This window comes from Chiloscyllium plagiosum, chromosome 8, assembly GCF_004010195.1.
Source record: "Chiloscyllium plagiosum isolate BGI_BamShark_2017 chromosome 8, ASM401019v2, whole genome shotgun sequence".
Classification (NCBI taxonomy): Eukaryota; Metazoa; Chordata; class Chondrichthyes; order Orectolobiformes; family Hemiscylliidae; genus Chiloscyllium; species Chiloscyllium plagiosum.
In genome coordinates this window covers 32,732,525-32,750,836 of record NC_057717.1, presented here as the reverse complement: position 1 = coordinate 32,750,836, position 18,312 = coordinate 32,732,525, and the positions used below count along the sequence as shown (strand labels likewise).

The 18,312-nt window shown below is 41.8% G+C and overlaps 1 pseudogene; it reads right to left on the bottom strand.

Annotated features, from left to right (window-relative positions):
• Nucleotides 1-18,217, bottom strand: part of LOC122552111 — a 91,521-nt pseudogene extending 73,304 nt beyond the window's left edge.
• Between the last annotated feature and the right edge of the window lie 95 nt (nucleotides 18,218-18,312).

Below are 18,312 nucleotides of genomic sequence, written 5' to 3'. Positions count from 1 at the left end.
CTCCACAAAGTTTATTTTAAATTCAATGGCCCACATAAAAGGGTTTGAGAGCACTCCAAATGGTTTGACAGAGGAATTGCTCAGCTTTCAATTCCGTGCAACAGAAAGCATTTTCTGTAATGATGATTTGCCAACGTTTTACAAAGTTCATGGATCAATGAATGGGGAATATCCGATTGTAGATTCATAGATGGCGCATGATTTTAAGGAATATAATACGTAGCTTCTTTGTTCAGAATATAACAATATTGAAATTGATTTATTTTTCTCTCTGCTTGGTGAAAATCTTTTCGTCCTTCATGAGTCCTATAGATGTTACATTGGCATCTTTCCACTGTATATCACAAAGGGGAAGTGAACCAAATATAGATGTACGAGAATGAACCTCCAAAGACAGACGATTGCATGGTATGAATAACTTTGTAATGGCATTCGTCACGATCAGTCAGTTTTCGTTTTGTTAGTACTTTGTCTGTTCCTTCGACAAAGTGTCTGTCCGTCTAAATGTGTTAATGGGTTTATGCGTGTCTGTATGCACGGATGTGTCTCTATGGCAGTGTGTCTTTTTGCGTGTGTGTCTATGTTTAGTATGCATTCAAATATATGCGTGTGAGTCAGTGTGTCTGTGTCAGCTTGTTTCTCTGTGTCGTGTCACTGTGTACACATGTGTCACCATTTTATCGAATTGTACATAATTCAGCAGCATTGCATATTCTATAATGTTCGTCAGATGTCTTTGCACCGTTGTTGCAGAAAGTGATCTTTGAAAAAAGAAACTTTATTTACTGCTGACTAAAGAACCCTGGTTGGTTTGTTCTTTACGCTGAACCTGATACAGTTAAATAATTGACCATAACACGATGCTCTTCTGAACACGAGTCTCTGAACCTCATAGTTTCAATCTGCTTTCTCTCCACAGATCAGGCGAGGGCTCTCTTTTTGTAACAGCTTCCGTTCTAATTTGTGGCCATGTCATAGAACTGGTTACATTAAATATTTTCTGTGATCTGTGGATGGGCATCGAGGAGGAAAGAGTAATCATTCCAAAAATCAGCCAGGCAGTTTTGAAGACTTAGTAATGATGACCAGAATGCAGAATTGTGTGTCAAACAACTTCACGCATTCTGTGCCTCTAATTTATTTTGAGGTTCGGTTAGATTTTTGACAGATGAGCGAATGATGGATGACATGGATAGACAGAAATGTACGGCTGAGATCACAAATAGATCAGCCATGGTCTAAATCATTGGAAGAACTTCATCGAATCGTCAAGTTACCTACTCCTGTTCCTCAACCATACGTTCCTCTTTTTTATTCAGCACTCGGAATCTGCTTCCCAGGTGCAATGGGAGAACATTTCAGATTTCAAACCTGTGGATCGAAACAGGAGATAAGTTTTCAGAGTCTCGAAAGACTGTCATGTACCGTGGCCTGTAGACTGAGAAACTACGCGATGGAAACACGGGTTGGCTGGCGAACATCTGACAGGCCCCACTTTATACAGCTTATTCCCTCTGCAAGTTCTGCTTCATTTGTCAGTTCTACCGTAAACAAAGATTCATTGTGTACGGAACATCTATCATTGGCCAGGCTTAGTTTAACAAACACACTGATCACCCTGTATGCAACATTTTACAACGTAACCTCCTGGAAATCAACTGCTGAATGAGTGATAGCTGAACAAGAAATTACGGAAAAGAAGCAGAAGTATTCCATTCATCCCATGCTGCACAATTCATCATGATCTACTGCAAGCCTCAAATCCTCAGTCATGCCCATTCTTTGGACCTGAACAGGTTGTCGCAGAGGGAATGGTCTTTACAGAAAGTGGACAGCGGTGGGAAGGGAACTATACTGCTGGTGGTGGGGTCCGTTTGTCAGTGCTGGATGATGCGATGTATCTGGAGGTTACCTTAAGGCCAATGGTCCGCTTCGGAGCTGCGAGAGGCGGGAGCCGGGAGGAGGTGACGTTGGTGCGAGGTGATTGTCGGGAAGGCTGGTAATTATATTTAAACTTCTTATCTTCAAACCAGCAAGGGAGGAGCGAGCAAAGACTTCTGGGAAGGGTAAGTAGAACAATTTGTATTTGCGTGGTTGTGTTACCTGAGACATTACTCGGGTAGTGTCTCCCACCCATCCTCTTCCTCTAACTTAAAAATTGTTGTGGGCGCCAGATTGACAAGGTAAGGTAACTAGTTTATTTCCTTTATCCTTTTTTTCAGTAATCACTTCGGGAGTTAGAATAGTGGGAATGGAGTTTAGGGCAGTGGAATGCTCCTCCTGCAGAATGTGAGAAGTAAGGGTCACCACTAGTGTCCGTGCTGACTACATCTGTAGGAAGTGCACCCAACACAAGCTCCTTGATAACCTCGTTAGGGAACTAGAGCTGGAGTTGGATGAACTTCGGATCATTCGGGAGGCAGAGGGGTTTATTGACAGGACTTACAGAGAGGTAGTCACTCACCACAATAAAGAAAAAGAGAGATGGGTTACAGTTAGCGGACAGAAAGGGAACAGGCAGGCAGTGCATGGATCCCCTGTGGCCATTCTCCTCAACAATAAGTATACCGCTTTGGATACAGTTGGGGGAATGACTTACCAGGGGAAAGCAGTGGGGCACCTGCTGCTCGGAAGAGAAGGGGGAAGAGGAACAGAGCATAAGTCATTGGGGACTCGACAGTTAGGGGAACAGATAGGAAGTTCTGTGGGGACGAGAGAGACTCACGGTTGGTGTGTTGCCTCCCGGGTCCCAGGGTCCATGATGTCTCTGGGGGGAGGAGGGGCAGCCCCAAGTCGTGGTCCACATTGGCACCAACGACATAGGTCTGAAGAGAGACGGGGACTTGAGGCAGAAATTCAGTGAGCTACGATGGAAGCTTAGAGCTAGGAAAAACGGAATTCTTTTCTCTGGTTTGCTGCCCGTGCCCCGTGCTAATGAGGTGAGGAATAGGGAGAGAAAGGAGTTGAACACGTGGTGACAGGGATGGAGCAGGAGAGAGGGTTTCGGGGTTTTGGATAATTGGAGCTCTTTCTGGGAAAGGTGGGACCACTACAAGCTGGAAGGTCTTCATCTTAACCAGAGGGGTACCGATATCCTGGATGGGAAATAGGGAAATAGATGGTGACATCTTGCAAAATGTCCAGATTACAGAGGAGGAAGTGCTGGATGTCTTGAAACGGTTAAATGTGGATAAATCCCCAGGACCTGATCAGGTGTACCCGAGAACTCTGTGGGAAGCTAGAGAGGTGATTGCGGGGCCTCTTGCTGAGGTACTTGTATCATCGATAGTCACAAGTGAGGTACCAGAAGACAGGTGGTTGGCAAACGTGGTGACAATCTTTAAGAAAGGCGGTAAAGACAATCTAGGGAACTATAGACCGGCGAGCCTTACCTCAGTGGTGGGCAAGTTGTTGGAGGGAATCCTGAGGGACAGGATGTACATGTATTTACAAAGGTAAGGAATGGTTCGACATAGTCAACATGGCTTTGTGCGTGAAAAACCATGTCTCACAAACTTGATTGAGTTTTTTGAAGAAGTAACAAGGATTATTGATGAGGGCAGAGCAGTAGATGTGATCTATATGGTGTTCAGTAAAGCGTTCGACAGGGGTTCCTCACTGGAGACATCGTTAGCAAGGTTAGATCTCATGGAGTACAGGGATAACTAGCCATTTTGATACAGAACTGGCTCAAAGAAGACAGGTGGTGGTGGGTGGTTGTTTTTCAGACTGGAGGCCTGTGACCAATGGAGTGCCACAAGGATCGGAGCTCGGCCCTCTACTTTATGTAATTTACATAAATGATTTGGATGCGAGCTTAAGAGGTACAATTAGTAAGTTTGCAGATGACATCAAATGGGAAGTGTAGTGGACAGCGAAGAGGGTTATTCCCGAAACGTCGATTCTCCTGATATTTGGATGCTGCCTGACCTGCTTCGCTTTTCCAGCAACACATTTTTCAGCTCTGATCTCCAGGATCTGCAGTCCTCACTTTCTCCGAGCAAAGAGGGTTACCTCAGATTACAACAGGATCAGCACCAGATGGGCCAATGGGCTGAGAAGTGGCCGATGGAGATTAATTCAAATAAATGTGAGGTGCTGCAATTTGGGAAAGCAAACCTTAGCATGACTTATACATTTAATGGTCAGGTCCTAGGGAGTGTTTCTGAACAAAAAGACCTTGGAGTGCAGGTTCATAGCTCATTGAAAGCGGAGTCGCAGCGAGATCAGATAGTGAATACGGCGTTTGGTATGCTTTCCTTTATTAGTCAGAGTATTGAGTACAGGAGTTGGGAGGTCATGTTGCGGATGTACAGGACATTGGTTAGACCACTGTTGGCATGTTGCGTGCAAGTCTGGTCTCCTTCCTATCGGAAAGATGTTGTGAAACTTGAAAGGGTTCAGAAAAGATTTACAAGGATGTTGGCAGGGTTGGAGGATCTGAGCTACAGAGAGAGGCTGAACAGTCTGAGGCTGTTTTCCCTGAAGCGTCGCAGGCTGAGGAGTGACCTTATAGAGGTTTACAAAATTATGTGGGGCATGGGTAGGATAAATAGACAAAGTGTTTTCCCTGGAGTCGGGAAGTCCAGAACTAGAGGGCATAGGTTTAGGATCAGAGGGGAAAGATATAAAAGAGACCTAAGAGGCAAAGTTTTCACGCAGAGGGTGGTACGTGGATGGAATGAGCAGCCAGAGGATGTGGTGGAGGCTGGTAAAATTGCAACATTTAAGAGACAATTGGATCAATATATGAATAAGAAGGGTTTGGAGGGATATGACCCGGGTGCTGGCAGATGGGACTGGTTTGGTTTCTGGTAGGCACGAACGGGTTAGACCGAATGGGTCTGTTTCCATGCTGTACATCTCTATGACTCTATGACTCAAAATCTATTAAGGTGGATTTACACTAATACAGCAGGGGAATGGGAACCAAAATTGTAGCTGAAAATGTGTTGCTGGAAAAGCGCAGCAGGTCAGGCAGCATCCAGGGAACAGGAGAATCGACGTTTCGGGCATAAGCCCTTCTTCAGGAATGAGGAAAGTTTGTCCAGCAGGCTAAGATAAAAGGTAGGGAGGAGGGACTTGGGGGAGGGGCGCCGGAAATGTGATAGGTGGAAAGAGGTCAAGGTGAGGGTGATAGGTCAGACTGGGGTGGGGGCGGAGAGGTCAGGAAGAAGATTGCAGGTTAGGAAGGCGGTGCTGAATTCGATGGATTTGACTGAGACAAGGTAGGGTGAGGGGGAATGAGGAAACTGGTGAAATACGAGTTTCCTCATTCCCCCTCCTCAGCACCAAAATTGTAGGACAGGTACAGAAAAGGATGAGAGTAGGGAGTTCCCAAATCAAGTAGTGGATTGTTACCTGGGACTTCGATAGTGTGGCCAATACGGAGACATGGATAGAGCAGGGACAGGAATGGCTGTTGCAGGTTCCGGGATTCTGATGTTTCAGTAAGAACAAAGAAGATGGTAATAGAGGGGGAGGTGTGGCATTATTAATCAGGTACAATATTACAGTTGAACAAAGGATGTTTGGAGACTCGTTAAATGATTTAGTATGGGATGAGGTTAGAAACAGGAAAGGAGATGTCACCATGCTGGGAGCTTACTATTGGCCTCTGAATAGTCTCAGAGATAGGAAAGGATAGCAAAGATGATTCTCGATAGGAGTGAGAGAGGCAGGGTAATTATCATGGGGGACTTCAACTTCACAAATATTGACTGGGATCACTACAGTACGAGTACTATAAATGGGTCAGTTTTTGTCCAGTGTGTGCAGGAGGGCTTCCTGACACAGTGTGCAGACAGGCGTAGAAGGGGAGAAACCGCTTTAGATTTAGTACTGGGTAATGATCCTGGCCAGGTGTTAGATTTGGAAGTAGGTGAGCACTTTGGAGACATCGATCACAATTTTGTTAGGTTTACTTTAGTGATGGAAAGGAATAGGTGTAATCCACCGAGCAAGAGTTATGGCTGGGGGAAGGGAAATTTCGATTCAATTAGGAAAGATTTAGGAAGCGTAGAATGGGGAATGAAACTGCACGGGATGAGTAAATTAAAAATGTGGAGCTTATTCAAGGAAAAGCTCTTGTGTATCCTAGATAAGTATGCATCTGTCAGGCAGGGAGGAAGATATAGGACGCGTGAGCCGTGGTTTACTAAGGAAGTGGAATCCTTGGTCAAGAAGAAGAAGGCTTATGTTAGGTCAAATTGTGAAAAGTCAGTTAGGGCGCTTGAGGGTTACAAGGAAGTCAAGAATTACCTAAAAAGAGAGCTCAGAAGAGCTAGGAAGAGACATGAGAAGTTGTTGGCGGATATGATCAGGGTTCACCCTAAGACTTTCCATAGGTATGTCAGGGATGACGAGAGTTAAATTAGGGCCAATCAAGGATAATAGTGGGAAGTTGTGTGTGGAATCAGAGGAGATAGGGAAAGCACTAAATACATATTTTTCGACAGTGTTCACTATAGAAAATGAAAATGTTGGCGAGGAAGATACAGAAATATTTGCATCTAGATGAGAAGAGATTGACGTTCACAAGGAAGAGGTATTAGAAATACTGCAGAGTGTGAAAATAGACAAGTCGCCCGGACCGCATGGTATCTATCTTAGGATTCTCTGGGAAGCAAGGGAAGCGATTGCCAAGCCTTTGGCATTGATCTTCTAATCATGATTTTCGACAGGAATATTGCCTGAGGACTGGAGGATAGAAAATGTGATTCCGTTGTTCAAAAAGGGTAGTAGAGACAACCCTGGTAATTACAGACCAGTGAGTCTCACTTCAGTTGTTGGTAAAGTGTTGGAAAAGGTTATAAGAATAAGGATTTATAACCATCTAGAAAAGAATAATCTGATCAGGGACCGTCAGCACGGTTTTGTGAAGGGTAGATCGTGCCTAACGAATCTTCATGAGGTTTTTGACAAAGTCACCATGCAGGTAGATGACAGTAAATCGGTTGATGTGGTGTATATGGATTTCACAGAACTCTTGGATTACGGATATATTCGAAACTTTTTTTCTTGGAAAAAATGGAGTACGGCAGCAATCAAATTTCCTCCTCCTCCTCCGTTGTACCAGAAAGTTTGTACCAGTTTTATTGTTTGCTCAATTTGTTAGTTAGTTTCCAAATCCGCATTGAATCTACATAATAGATCTATTGCAATGCAGGGGACGATTCACAGCATGCCCCCGAAATTTCCAATGAGAGAAGGATATCAACTGCGGCAATGCATGGGATGCAATCTGGATAATTCTTAGAAACATCCCTTGCTCTATCTTGGCTCTCTTCTGTGCATCTTCTGTCCTGAATAAACATCGTCAATTTCTCCTCTCACCCTGCAAAATGGACAGTTTATTTCTCCAAATAAGTGGTTGGCAGTGTAGCTCGCACCAACTTCTTTAGACCAGAATTTCTAATGTCTGAAAATGGTTGCTTGCAAAGCTAAGCAAAAGGTTCCGCGGCAGACGTCGCACACCTCGTAAAAAAGGAGACACTTCCGGCAGAGAATTGGATGTACATGGATGTGGATTTTTTTTCTGATATGATGGTAACGCCAGTAGACATGGATTCCTGTATCGTTTTCGTTGGCTTTTCTAATAGCTGGTGGACAACACAACTAGGCCAAAATTTTTGTCTGTTCTGTCTGGACTCATCAAAGAGAGAAAAGAAGATTTATTCAGCACCTGGAGTGAAGTCGAATTTCAAACTTGGGATAATGTAGAGCATGCAGTGAACGGGATCGTGGCAGGGAACGATTTGGCGACGTAAATGCGTTCAGTTGAGAGCAATATCACCTATCGCTTTTTGTGGTTCGATTCCTATTCAGATAAAGGAGTTGCACGTGCTTAATAAAGAATGGGGTTTGCAGGATGAAATGATGGCAACTGTTTCGATGTTTTCCGAGTTTTAATAACGAGGACATTAATATAGTTAAACGTCTTATTGACTTAACAATAAGATGGAGTAACTTACCAGGAAGACCAACAATAGCGAGGATATGGTAGTAACCAGCTTGAATCACCCGAAGTACAAACTATATCCGCATTGTTAATGATGGCCAACCTTGCGAAAGCTGGTAAAGACCCAAAGACAAACCTTGATCCATTGCTTTAAATTTCCAATCTGTTGCTGTCCGATACTGGTCTTTCTCTCCCTTTCTGAGCAGCTGATGATTCCTTATCATGTCACACGTGATGCCCCCGCTGTTACTTTAAGATAGCGAAAGATGTCTCTTATTAAGAGAAGATGAAATCCCTCAAATGAGAGAATTAGGATCCTTGGAATTTGACATTAACTCTGTCAGTGTACGAACAATTTCAGTGAACCCTTTTCAATCCAAAACCTTTCTCTAGTGACAATGCTGTGTCTTTCGCACGGCTGTGCTGCCCTTGGTTATATTCACAGGGATCATAAAGGTAGAGGTTCAGATATGACTGGAACATTTGTTGAGTTGTTTTTCTAAAGCACTTGTTCAATGGAAGGGGAGTGGCCTGTTTCCGCAGTTCAAAGTTCAGTTTGTTTTGGGTTTATCCAGCTGTTCTGTTTGACCAAGTTTCAGAGGCAAACCCAGAGAAACTGCTGGCTACAGAAAGAAGCAGTACTAATCTGTCCATTCTCTCTCTCCCTGTGACGTCTCTCCTGTAAGAATCTATATTTGGTTTTACCTTTTTCTTGACCAATGGTATATTTATGGGAATTTTGCAACTGCTTTGAACATTATCATTAAGTTCCAATTGATTCGATTTGGCTTCCAAATAGGCTCAGTTATTCTAAATACAGTACTTTTTTCGCTTGTTTTTCAAATAGTAGTCTCGAAATACATATTGTTTTTCTTAAAACTCAGTGGTTGCACCAGCTGCATCACGCCTGGAATATCCACTGTACATATGTTTAAAACAATTAGAAAGGTTAGGGTCTGGGATACATTCTTGGCACGTTTAATGTGTGTCTGGACGGCTCTATAACCCAGTCCCGTGAATTGTTTTAATGAGTGAGGTTAGGACTTATTCAGCTTGATCATGGAAGTCATTATAGAAGGTGCAGAGGGACTATCGATAATCAGTCCATCCTACATAAGTGTGAAGATCTACACGGGCTCTGGAGAGTTGGAAATATGTAGAAAACGAGAAATAGTAAACATCATAATCACGTCTACTAACTTTTATATCTGTCGAATATTTTGGAAACATGTGAAGTCCAATATGTCGGGAAATACGTTGTTTCTTTGAAAATAGTTATTTTGCAGGCACAATCATTTTAGATTTTTCACTAGATTTTTTGCTCCAGTCTCTCATTGAGATCATCGTATGCTATCGTTTCCAGCTTCTGTTCTTCAGGTCAATTTGCACGAATCTACTTTCTCCCAGGAAGAAATCCATTGACATAAGTTTTGCTATTCAGTTGTTAAGAAATTTCATGTTTGACACATCTTTATCACATGAAATATTTTCCACAGCGAGTACTCAATGCCTTTCATCCGTGATCTAATAATATCATGGAAGGAGCTGATATCGATACAGTCAAGACAAAGTTCGATTAACATTATATCGATACAGTCAAGACAAAGTTCGATTAACATTTAGAAAAAAGAAATGTGCAGTTATATGGGAGGAAACCAAGAGAGTAGTAGTAGGTATTGATCAGTTGGAGAGTTTGTGCACACATGGGAGACTGAATGGACCACTCTGAGTTCCAGTTACAGTAATTCCTCGCTTGTATGATACTTATTAGACAGTTTAGCGACCTGAAGAGACAAGCTTGCTGGATGCAGGGTGCACCGGCTTCACCCCATTGTATTGTGTTTACGGTAGACAAGTCCCCATGACCTGATTACAAACATCACAGACTTGAAAAGTATGCAAGGGAGGAAATTGTTGGCGTCTTGCCCAAAGTATGTGGATCATGTTTTCTCACAGAAGACGTGCCAGAGACCTGGAGATTAACAATATTTCTTTACTTTAGTAACAGTTTAAGCAGGAATAATTCGTGAAATTACAGGCCAGCAATTCTCTGACAATAGTAAGGAAGTTGTGGCAGACGTTTCTTCGTAACAAGGGCAACTCGCATTTAGAATCGGAAAATGAGCTCAATCGCAATAGTCACACAACACCAGGTTATACTTCAACACGTTTATTTGAAAGCAGTGGCTTTCGGAGAGCTTTCACTATTTTACATAAAAGACTTAACACCAATCTAGGTTTGTTCAATAAATGACCTCTGTACCATGATGCTGTAATCTATTGCGATAAATTGTGCGTCTAATAATTCTCTCCGAAAACGACCACATTTAGAATCAGGGCTCTGAGAACTAGTGCTTCCAAATACACCTGTTGTATTATATGGCATTATGATTGTATGACATTTTACTTTTCCCACTCCAGTTCAGCACTGGAACGTCCACATCATTATTTGGCATAGAAAGATAGTCTTTGTGTGGAGAAGGTCGTATCTCACAAAAAGAAATTATTTTATCTTGAAAAAATGTCAAAAATGATTAATGAGCACTGAACAAGATATGTAACATCTATGGACTTTTGGAAGACTGTTTACAAAGCTCCTCAAGTCAGCCTGCTACAAAATGTGAAGTCACTTGAGATCTACTGTGAGATACTAACGTGGATTCAGAGAAGACTTAGACATTGAAGACTGAAAGTAAAACGGAAAGATAATTTTCAGGCTGAAACTCTTAGCAAGTATGTTCCTTAAAGATCATTGCTGGAATACCTGTAAATTACGTGGACAACAATGTAAGTTTGCTATTCACTGAACGCAATCAAGGATTACTTTTCGAATTTATATACACAGCTAATGTGGGAAGCACGATCTTTGAGAACACAGCTCCTTCTTCAGGTCATTTTCGGAGACGGTCATTAGACACAGAATTTATCAAGATTGTGGGTGCTAAGGACTGTCACGAACATTGCCAAGGACACGGCAGGGCGTCAATGGGTTTGAGACCAGCGTGGAAAAACGAGAGTTGGAGGTGACCTAAGTGAGATCTCGAACGCAGGAGATAAAAACCCGCAAACTGCATCAAACGTTGCAACAACCAGCAAAAGGATGTAGCTTTGAGGTCTGCACTTTCTTGGAAGTGGCACCAGAAATAAGTAAGGTCGAATGTAGGTGTCATGCCTATCTTCATTCGTGGGGCATAGGCGATAAAAAGTTGGCAAGTTACAGATTTATAGAAATTTAGTTCGGCCACATTTAGTATGTCGTATACAGTTCTCGTCGTCACACGACCCGAGGGATGTGAAAGATTTTGAGGGGCTGCATAGCTTGCTCTTCAGGATGTTGCCCGGTTGGCGATGTATTAGCTCTGAGTATAAATTTGAAAAATAAACCGTAATTGCAATCAGTTAAATTTGCAGGATGATTGGCAATTCGATAAAAGCATAAGCACAGAAAATTATTCGAGGATTGGATTAATGGATAGTTACAGGTATTTTTTAATCCCAAGTTTGAAATAGCAATTACTTGGAACACAAGGTTAAAGGTGAGAGCGTTTCAGAAGAATGGCGATGAGAGAGAGTGCTTATGGTCTGGAATGTACATGCAGAGCAGTGTTGAAGGCGGAAACAATGGCTAGGTTTAAGAGGTATCTTGCCAGATTTGTAAACAGGCAGTGAATGGAGGGATACGGAGCATATCGATGCAAAGTCGCTTAGTCGAGAATGGTATTATGTGGCGATTCAGTTATGGGAATTCTTGTTCCTTTGCTGTACAGTTCTTTCTTCTTTAACTCTGACACTATCATGTTGAAAAAGCTCCACGCATGCAGAGGGTCAAATACTTCGTTTTCTTTTGAGGCATCTGATGGCATCTTGGACTCGGCTTTCAGGTGAGTAACTTCACAGCATAACTTCTGTTGATGACAATCCCACACAGCCATAACGAGTTGTGTCTGCTTTGTCTTGCGACAATTAGAGCTGACAGAATTTCTCATTTTCACATCTCACATTTAGATCTATTATAAATTTCTAAATCTCCTTCCTGACCTTTTTTATCCACTTTGTCTTGTGCTTTGGGCTCAACTGCCATACGTTCTCCTTTATAATTGTCTCGCTTTGAACTTCTTCGCCACGCATACACATTCATACACATCTTTAAAAACTATACTGTTTCAGTTTCTTTCAGTAATTAAGGTGAACAGTATTCATCTCCAAAATTTACTTCGTTTTTCTCTGCCTAACTTTTGCTAAGTTTCTCCAGTATTTTATTTTGCCATACTTAGCATTTCAAGTGTTACGACACGGGGTAAACCCTTCTGCTAATTTAAAACAGACACACATGAACGTTCGCCGCATGCCATAATGTGTTAAATTTCTAGTGGCAAAGTGCTATCCCACATATCACAATTTAAAGACGAAAACAATAACTACATTTTATTCTAAAAACGAGAACATTAGGCAACGAATTGTTACAACTCAATTCTATTAAAACTATGTTACCTCACATTCTACAGCACTGGTATGATAAATTCGCTCTTAAATTTATGGCAAATCAATTTTCAAAAACAGTTGTCTGCTTCGCGTGTTCGAAGTTCCTCTGTCGGTTCTTGTAGGTGTCTTTGTTCTTCTGCTGCAAAACTTTCTGATGCCCATGCACCGTTCCAAGGTAGCATTCTGCTGCAGTCTATTGCTGATTGGCTGCTGTTTGTTCTTCTAAAAGTACGACCTATTAATCTCCTTCAAAACTTTACGTGGCAAATTTGAGAATCATCTTCAAACCACAAAAACTCTTTCGAAATTTTAAGAGCTATTTCTCTCACTTTTAATTTAACAAACCACAATTCGCTGAAAGTAAACAAATACTCTCAACTTGTTTTCATTTACGTATCTCGGGCACTAACGTGCAAGGCTTTAAAACTATCTGGCTTTTCTCGTACACTAAATATACTCAAATCTGTCCAAATCTGTCCAGACTGTATCGTTCTCAGCCGACCAAAAACATTAATCCGAGACCAATCTGTTCAATTCCTGGCAATAAACCCCAAAACATCGGACCGGCTCGCTGGTTTGATGTCATCCAAGACATTAAAATTCAAGTTCTATTGGAGTTTGGTATCTGTGGCGTAATTTAAACAGTTTGTCCACATTTGAATTTGTTTTATACTATGACAATGCTGTTCTCTGTACTTGTTTCACAACCAAATGTTACTTTTTAAAATCCACTAGCACACTCTTTGCCAGCCAGGTGTTTCAGCTCCATTAAAAGTAGAGCACATGTCTAGAAGTTAATAACAACTCCCTACTTAAGATTAAACTGAACGATCATGATGAACGGATGGGCCCTTTCACTTTTGTATTTCTTAACCTTATGCTCACGACATACTTATAACATTAATCTAAGTTCATCTTGATTTATATACACATACACATGCACATATACATAAATCTATAAAAAGACATTGGATAGAAACCAATCTCATCCAACGTCTGTCAGTTAATCTGGGAAAGGACGTCTGCAATTACATTCTTATGCATTGTAACACTTAGAATTTGTAAATTAAATGTCTGTAACATAAGACACCAACAAAACATTGAAAGTGTTCTTTAAAGTGTACCAAGAATATTAGTGTATTGTTATCCATGAACAGAAACGTATCTGACATATTGTTCGTAACATGCACATTAAGATGTTGTAAGGTCAGTACCAATCTCAATAGTTCCTTTTACACCGTAGAATATTTTCTCTGGTGGATGTTGCGTTTCTTTGAAAAGTAAACAACTGGCAGTTCAATTTCGTGACCATCTTCCTGTAGTAATACAGATCCAACTCCTATGTCAAGAGCATCGATCGCAACGTTGAGGGGTTTGAAAAGTTTGGTGTAGCTATAACTGGTGCGATAGTTAGTATTGCTTTTAAATATACAAATGCCACCTGGCATTCTTATGTCCACCGAAAGTTTCTGGTCATCTTCATGAAATCTGTTAATGCTACATATACACTGCTGACGTTTGGACAAACTACTGATGGAGTCTGCTTAGTCGCAAAAATCAAAGCAACTCATTCCTCGAGATTGGTCAAATGAATTCCTTGATAGCATTGGCCATGGGGTCAACCTTCCATGACCAATGTTATGTCGCAAGAACGTCACCTCCCCTTAAGTTTATTCTCAGCTTTGCTACTCTTAATTATTCAAAGAGTTATGCAAATTGTACCATGAATTTTCATGGACTTTAAGATCATTACATCGGCCAAATACATTGCACACTGTGTTAACCCAGCCACAGCGCTGTTCATGAGTCTTTAGAACGTGGCAGGTGCGTTCTTCATTCCAAAAGGAATCATTTTGATTTGATATAGCTCATTTGGGTTTTACAAACACAGAAATTTATTTCGCCGTCACGGAGAAAAGTACCTGCCAATAACCAAGCAGGAAGTCTAATTTGGTGATGTTACGAGCTTGTTACAACTTTCTCTGTACAGATCTCCAATCTTATTATTGGATATGCGTCCAATTCTCTTAAAGCATTGACTGTCCGATAATCCACGCAAAATCGTTGAGACTCGTCCGGTTTGGGAACTAAGATTTCGGTGAACCCCACTCACTCTGGCTTGGTACAATAATATCCTCGTTAGGCATGGCATCTACCGCATTCAAGACCTGTCTGACTTTCAAGGGATTAACCCGATAAACGTGTTCCTGTATTGGAACTACATTCTCTGTGCAATAGCATTAGTCCTCCCCATTTGATTGCAACAAATGTCCTCATACTGCAGTAACAAGCCTTTCAATTGTGTTCGTTGTTCATCAAGGACTTACTCATTTTTAACTTAATTTGACGCACATCAAAATTTTAATATCAGGGTTTGATTCCTCATTCTATAGGGCAGCAAACAACGTCTGCTTCTCCAGTTTTTTCTCTGTTGTATAATCCCGATTCAACGTGTTCTCGTGACATACACAATACAGGTCTTCTTTCAATCTGGCATGTTTACTAAATCGTTCACACGAGTCATCCTGTTCTGAATTTGATAGGGGCTACTAAACATTGCTTCGAAGGGCTTTCCTATCACTGTTTACAACACTCATAAATCATCCCCGAGGCCCTGCGGGAAAACGTCCGAGTCTCAGAGCTTTCATCTGCCACCTGCTTCATTGTTAGATTTGTTCTCTTTCGGTGCTGTTCAAATAAGTCACTGACTCGAATTAATCTCTCCCTCACCGCGATACATAATATGAGTGTGAGATCTCTGACTTTGGCCCTGTGAATTTCTCTTTAATTAATTTCAAATGCCTTCTCTTTCCATCAACGAATATCAACTCGAATGTTGTAAACTGAGTAGACTCGTTTGGGGAAACCCGAATGTTAAACAATGCGAATGGAATACATTTATCCCAATTTTTAGGGTAACCCTGACAGTATGCTCGCAACATGGTCTTCACGGTCACCTTTCTAACGCTCCCTGTGATTCAGGGTGATACATACTTGATTTAAAGTGATGTATACCAAAGTTTTCTATGTTACAATTCACACAACACCAGGTTATATTCCAACAGGTTTAATTGGAAGCACACTAGCTTTCGGAGCGATGCTCCTTCATCAGGTGAGTCCTGTGTAGCACTAGGTGACCTCTTACAGGTGGATCATGTGCTACTCGCGACACCTCCTGTCCGAATGCTACTGGCAGCACAATCTGGTGCACTTTGGCCTACTTCTCTTCCACGCTAAGCTGCCGTGGTCTCCATTTCAATGTTTGGATTTTATCTTCTAGATAATTATACTCATTAATATCCTCTGCCTCCTTTTCGGAATATGCATGTAATATATATCTTTATTGTCTTGTTTTGTTGTTGCAGTCTCTCAACCTTTCAGGACCGAAACGCTTCTATCTGAACATCTGCCATTACCGGTTCGTCCCTCAACATACTGTCAAACAGCGTGTCCGCGATCTGCAACTCAATTCCTTCTTCTCTCTCTTTCGTTTTTGTTCGTGCTGTGACTTCTGATAGTGAGATCTGGTTAATACACAGTCTGGGAAAATGCCAGTATATTTACGTTGTAACTTCTCAGTTTCTTTGTCATCGTTGGGCTTCTCCACAACAAGGGGAGTCACTCCCACCTTGAATCTCTGTAACTCATTACCAAGAACAAACTGAACTGCTGGAACTGACACTCTGTCAATTACTCCCACTGTAAATTCCCCAGTCTTCAGTTGGCAGTCAAACCTGATCTTACATTGGGAATGCAAAATTTCTGTCCATGTTTCCCACAAATTGCCATATTCTCGGGTAACAAATCAGAAAGAGTGTGAATTAGCTCATCCCTTCCTATCAGCCACTGGTTGGTCCTGTATTTCTCAAAAGTATAACATCTTGTTCTTCTCCCCAATTCGTTCTGAGTAAACTTTACCCACAGAATTGAGTTATTTACAGCGATCAGTTAAGAACTTCATACCCGCCCTCTGCCCAGGCTGTGTACTGTCCTGCATCTCCTCGGCTTTTATTGCGGTTTTCTTTACTACCTTCATTAATGCCACTGGCTTAGCTTCTTTTGCCACATCTTTTTCCTGGTGGTGACCCTCAATGAGAGTTTGAAGCAAACACAATCTCGCATTATTTTGGTTCACTGTCATTGTGATATATTACAGCAGAAATATATTTTCACGTTTGCAGGATGCTATGACATCCAGCCACGCCCCTCGCAAAGACAAGCTTTACGAAAGACGAGGGAAAGGTCAAACTGCAGGCAGTTGTGAAAAATGCAGACCTGATTTGAGAACCATAAATCTTCGCAAAACGCTGTGATATTGAAGAAACTGTAATGTTTGCACGTCTCGGCTGAGAGGGGTCATCATCTCTGAGCAATACACACTTTAAATGATGCAACGAGATGGAATGGTCACGACAACAGTGTGCTTTAAATGAGTCACCCACTCACATACATCTGTGTTACCAACGTCATCCGGCACTGTTTCCACCGTTGGTTATCCATTTGGCTGAAGTTTTGAGCAACGTCTTACATGTAAGGTGAACACCCCAGAATCACCATCACCCTGTAGAGATGATGTGCAGTTTCCCCGAAGCTGACTGTGGAGGCCAATGCAATGGCACCAGAAGGGAGTTGGAGGAGGCAGGAGAGTTAGGACCAGGGATTTTTTCATTCTGATCCAGGCTTTAACGGGTTTCTGTTTGAAGAGCAGGAAAGCGAACTTTGCCTTTCTGGGGTTCGGGATGGTGAGAAACCTGGTAGGACAGGACAGTAAGAGTCAGAGGGTGATCGAGGTCTCTCTTCATGGCTCCCATTGCTGAAAGGACAATTCAATGAATGAAGCCTTATTCACAAGATCCTGGAAGTATACAGCAAAAGAACAGACTCTTCGTCCATGCTCGCATGATTTAACAAATGGAAGCAATTCAATTTGCGTGTACAGAGCCCATATAACTTTATTTCATAGCCAGATGTTGCATTGATTAGGAAAGGATGAAAGTTTCGTGTCAAGCTGCGATCCGTAAATATTCCATATTCTACACAAGGAGAGACAGTGAATTCGTGCAGGCGTATTTTACACTGGGTGCGTCTTCTACGATCGAAACTCAGGAGGAAAGTCAAAGATTTCATTGATATTTCCAACTGTGCCTGCGTATTTAACCCAAACACAGAATTGCAGTATCTGTGAACAAATCCACAAAGGTGAAATTGATGTAAGCACAATTCTCTGGTCAAGCACACAGAGGAAAAATTACGCTAGTTTCCCAGGATAGGGGGGAGCAGTGGACCGGAGTTGCTGTTCGCAACTTTTCAACTTTCAGTGAACATGTTTGCAAACTTTTTTTGCAGCTGTATCTAATTTAGTGGATTAGGCCGAAAAGAATGTTGCTTCAAGAAAACAGCATTTGCTATTTCAACATGAAGTGCGATCAGTTCCCTGCATAATCCCATATTTTTCTCCAGGGAATAGATACAACTCTTTTACCTCATGTCGATTTCTTCTGGAAGATAAATCAATAATTTAGGCCAATTTTCAAGAACGTCCTCGTTGTCTAATTCAATTTTAGTACTGTCACGTTCAGAACGATCTGTTTTGAGTACAGTGGTCTCAGTTGTGATAACTGCCACATTATTCTTTTGCTCTCGTTCCTGATTGAAGTACTTTTTGCACGTATTCACACGACATATTGTGAGAGCTGGAATTCTTAGATGCCATGACGGGCGCGCTGGGCAATGGAGAACCGTTGCATGTGGTGCATCTGAATCTCCAGGTGTCATTGATCAAGGAAATGCACATAGGCTGGTGCAACAGGTAAAGGTGCACGGCATTATTGGTAAGGAGGTAGCATGTGTAAATGATTAGCTAGTGAATA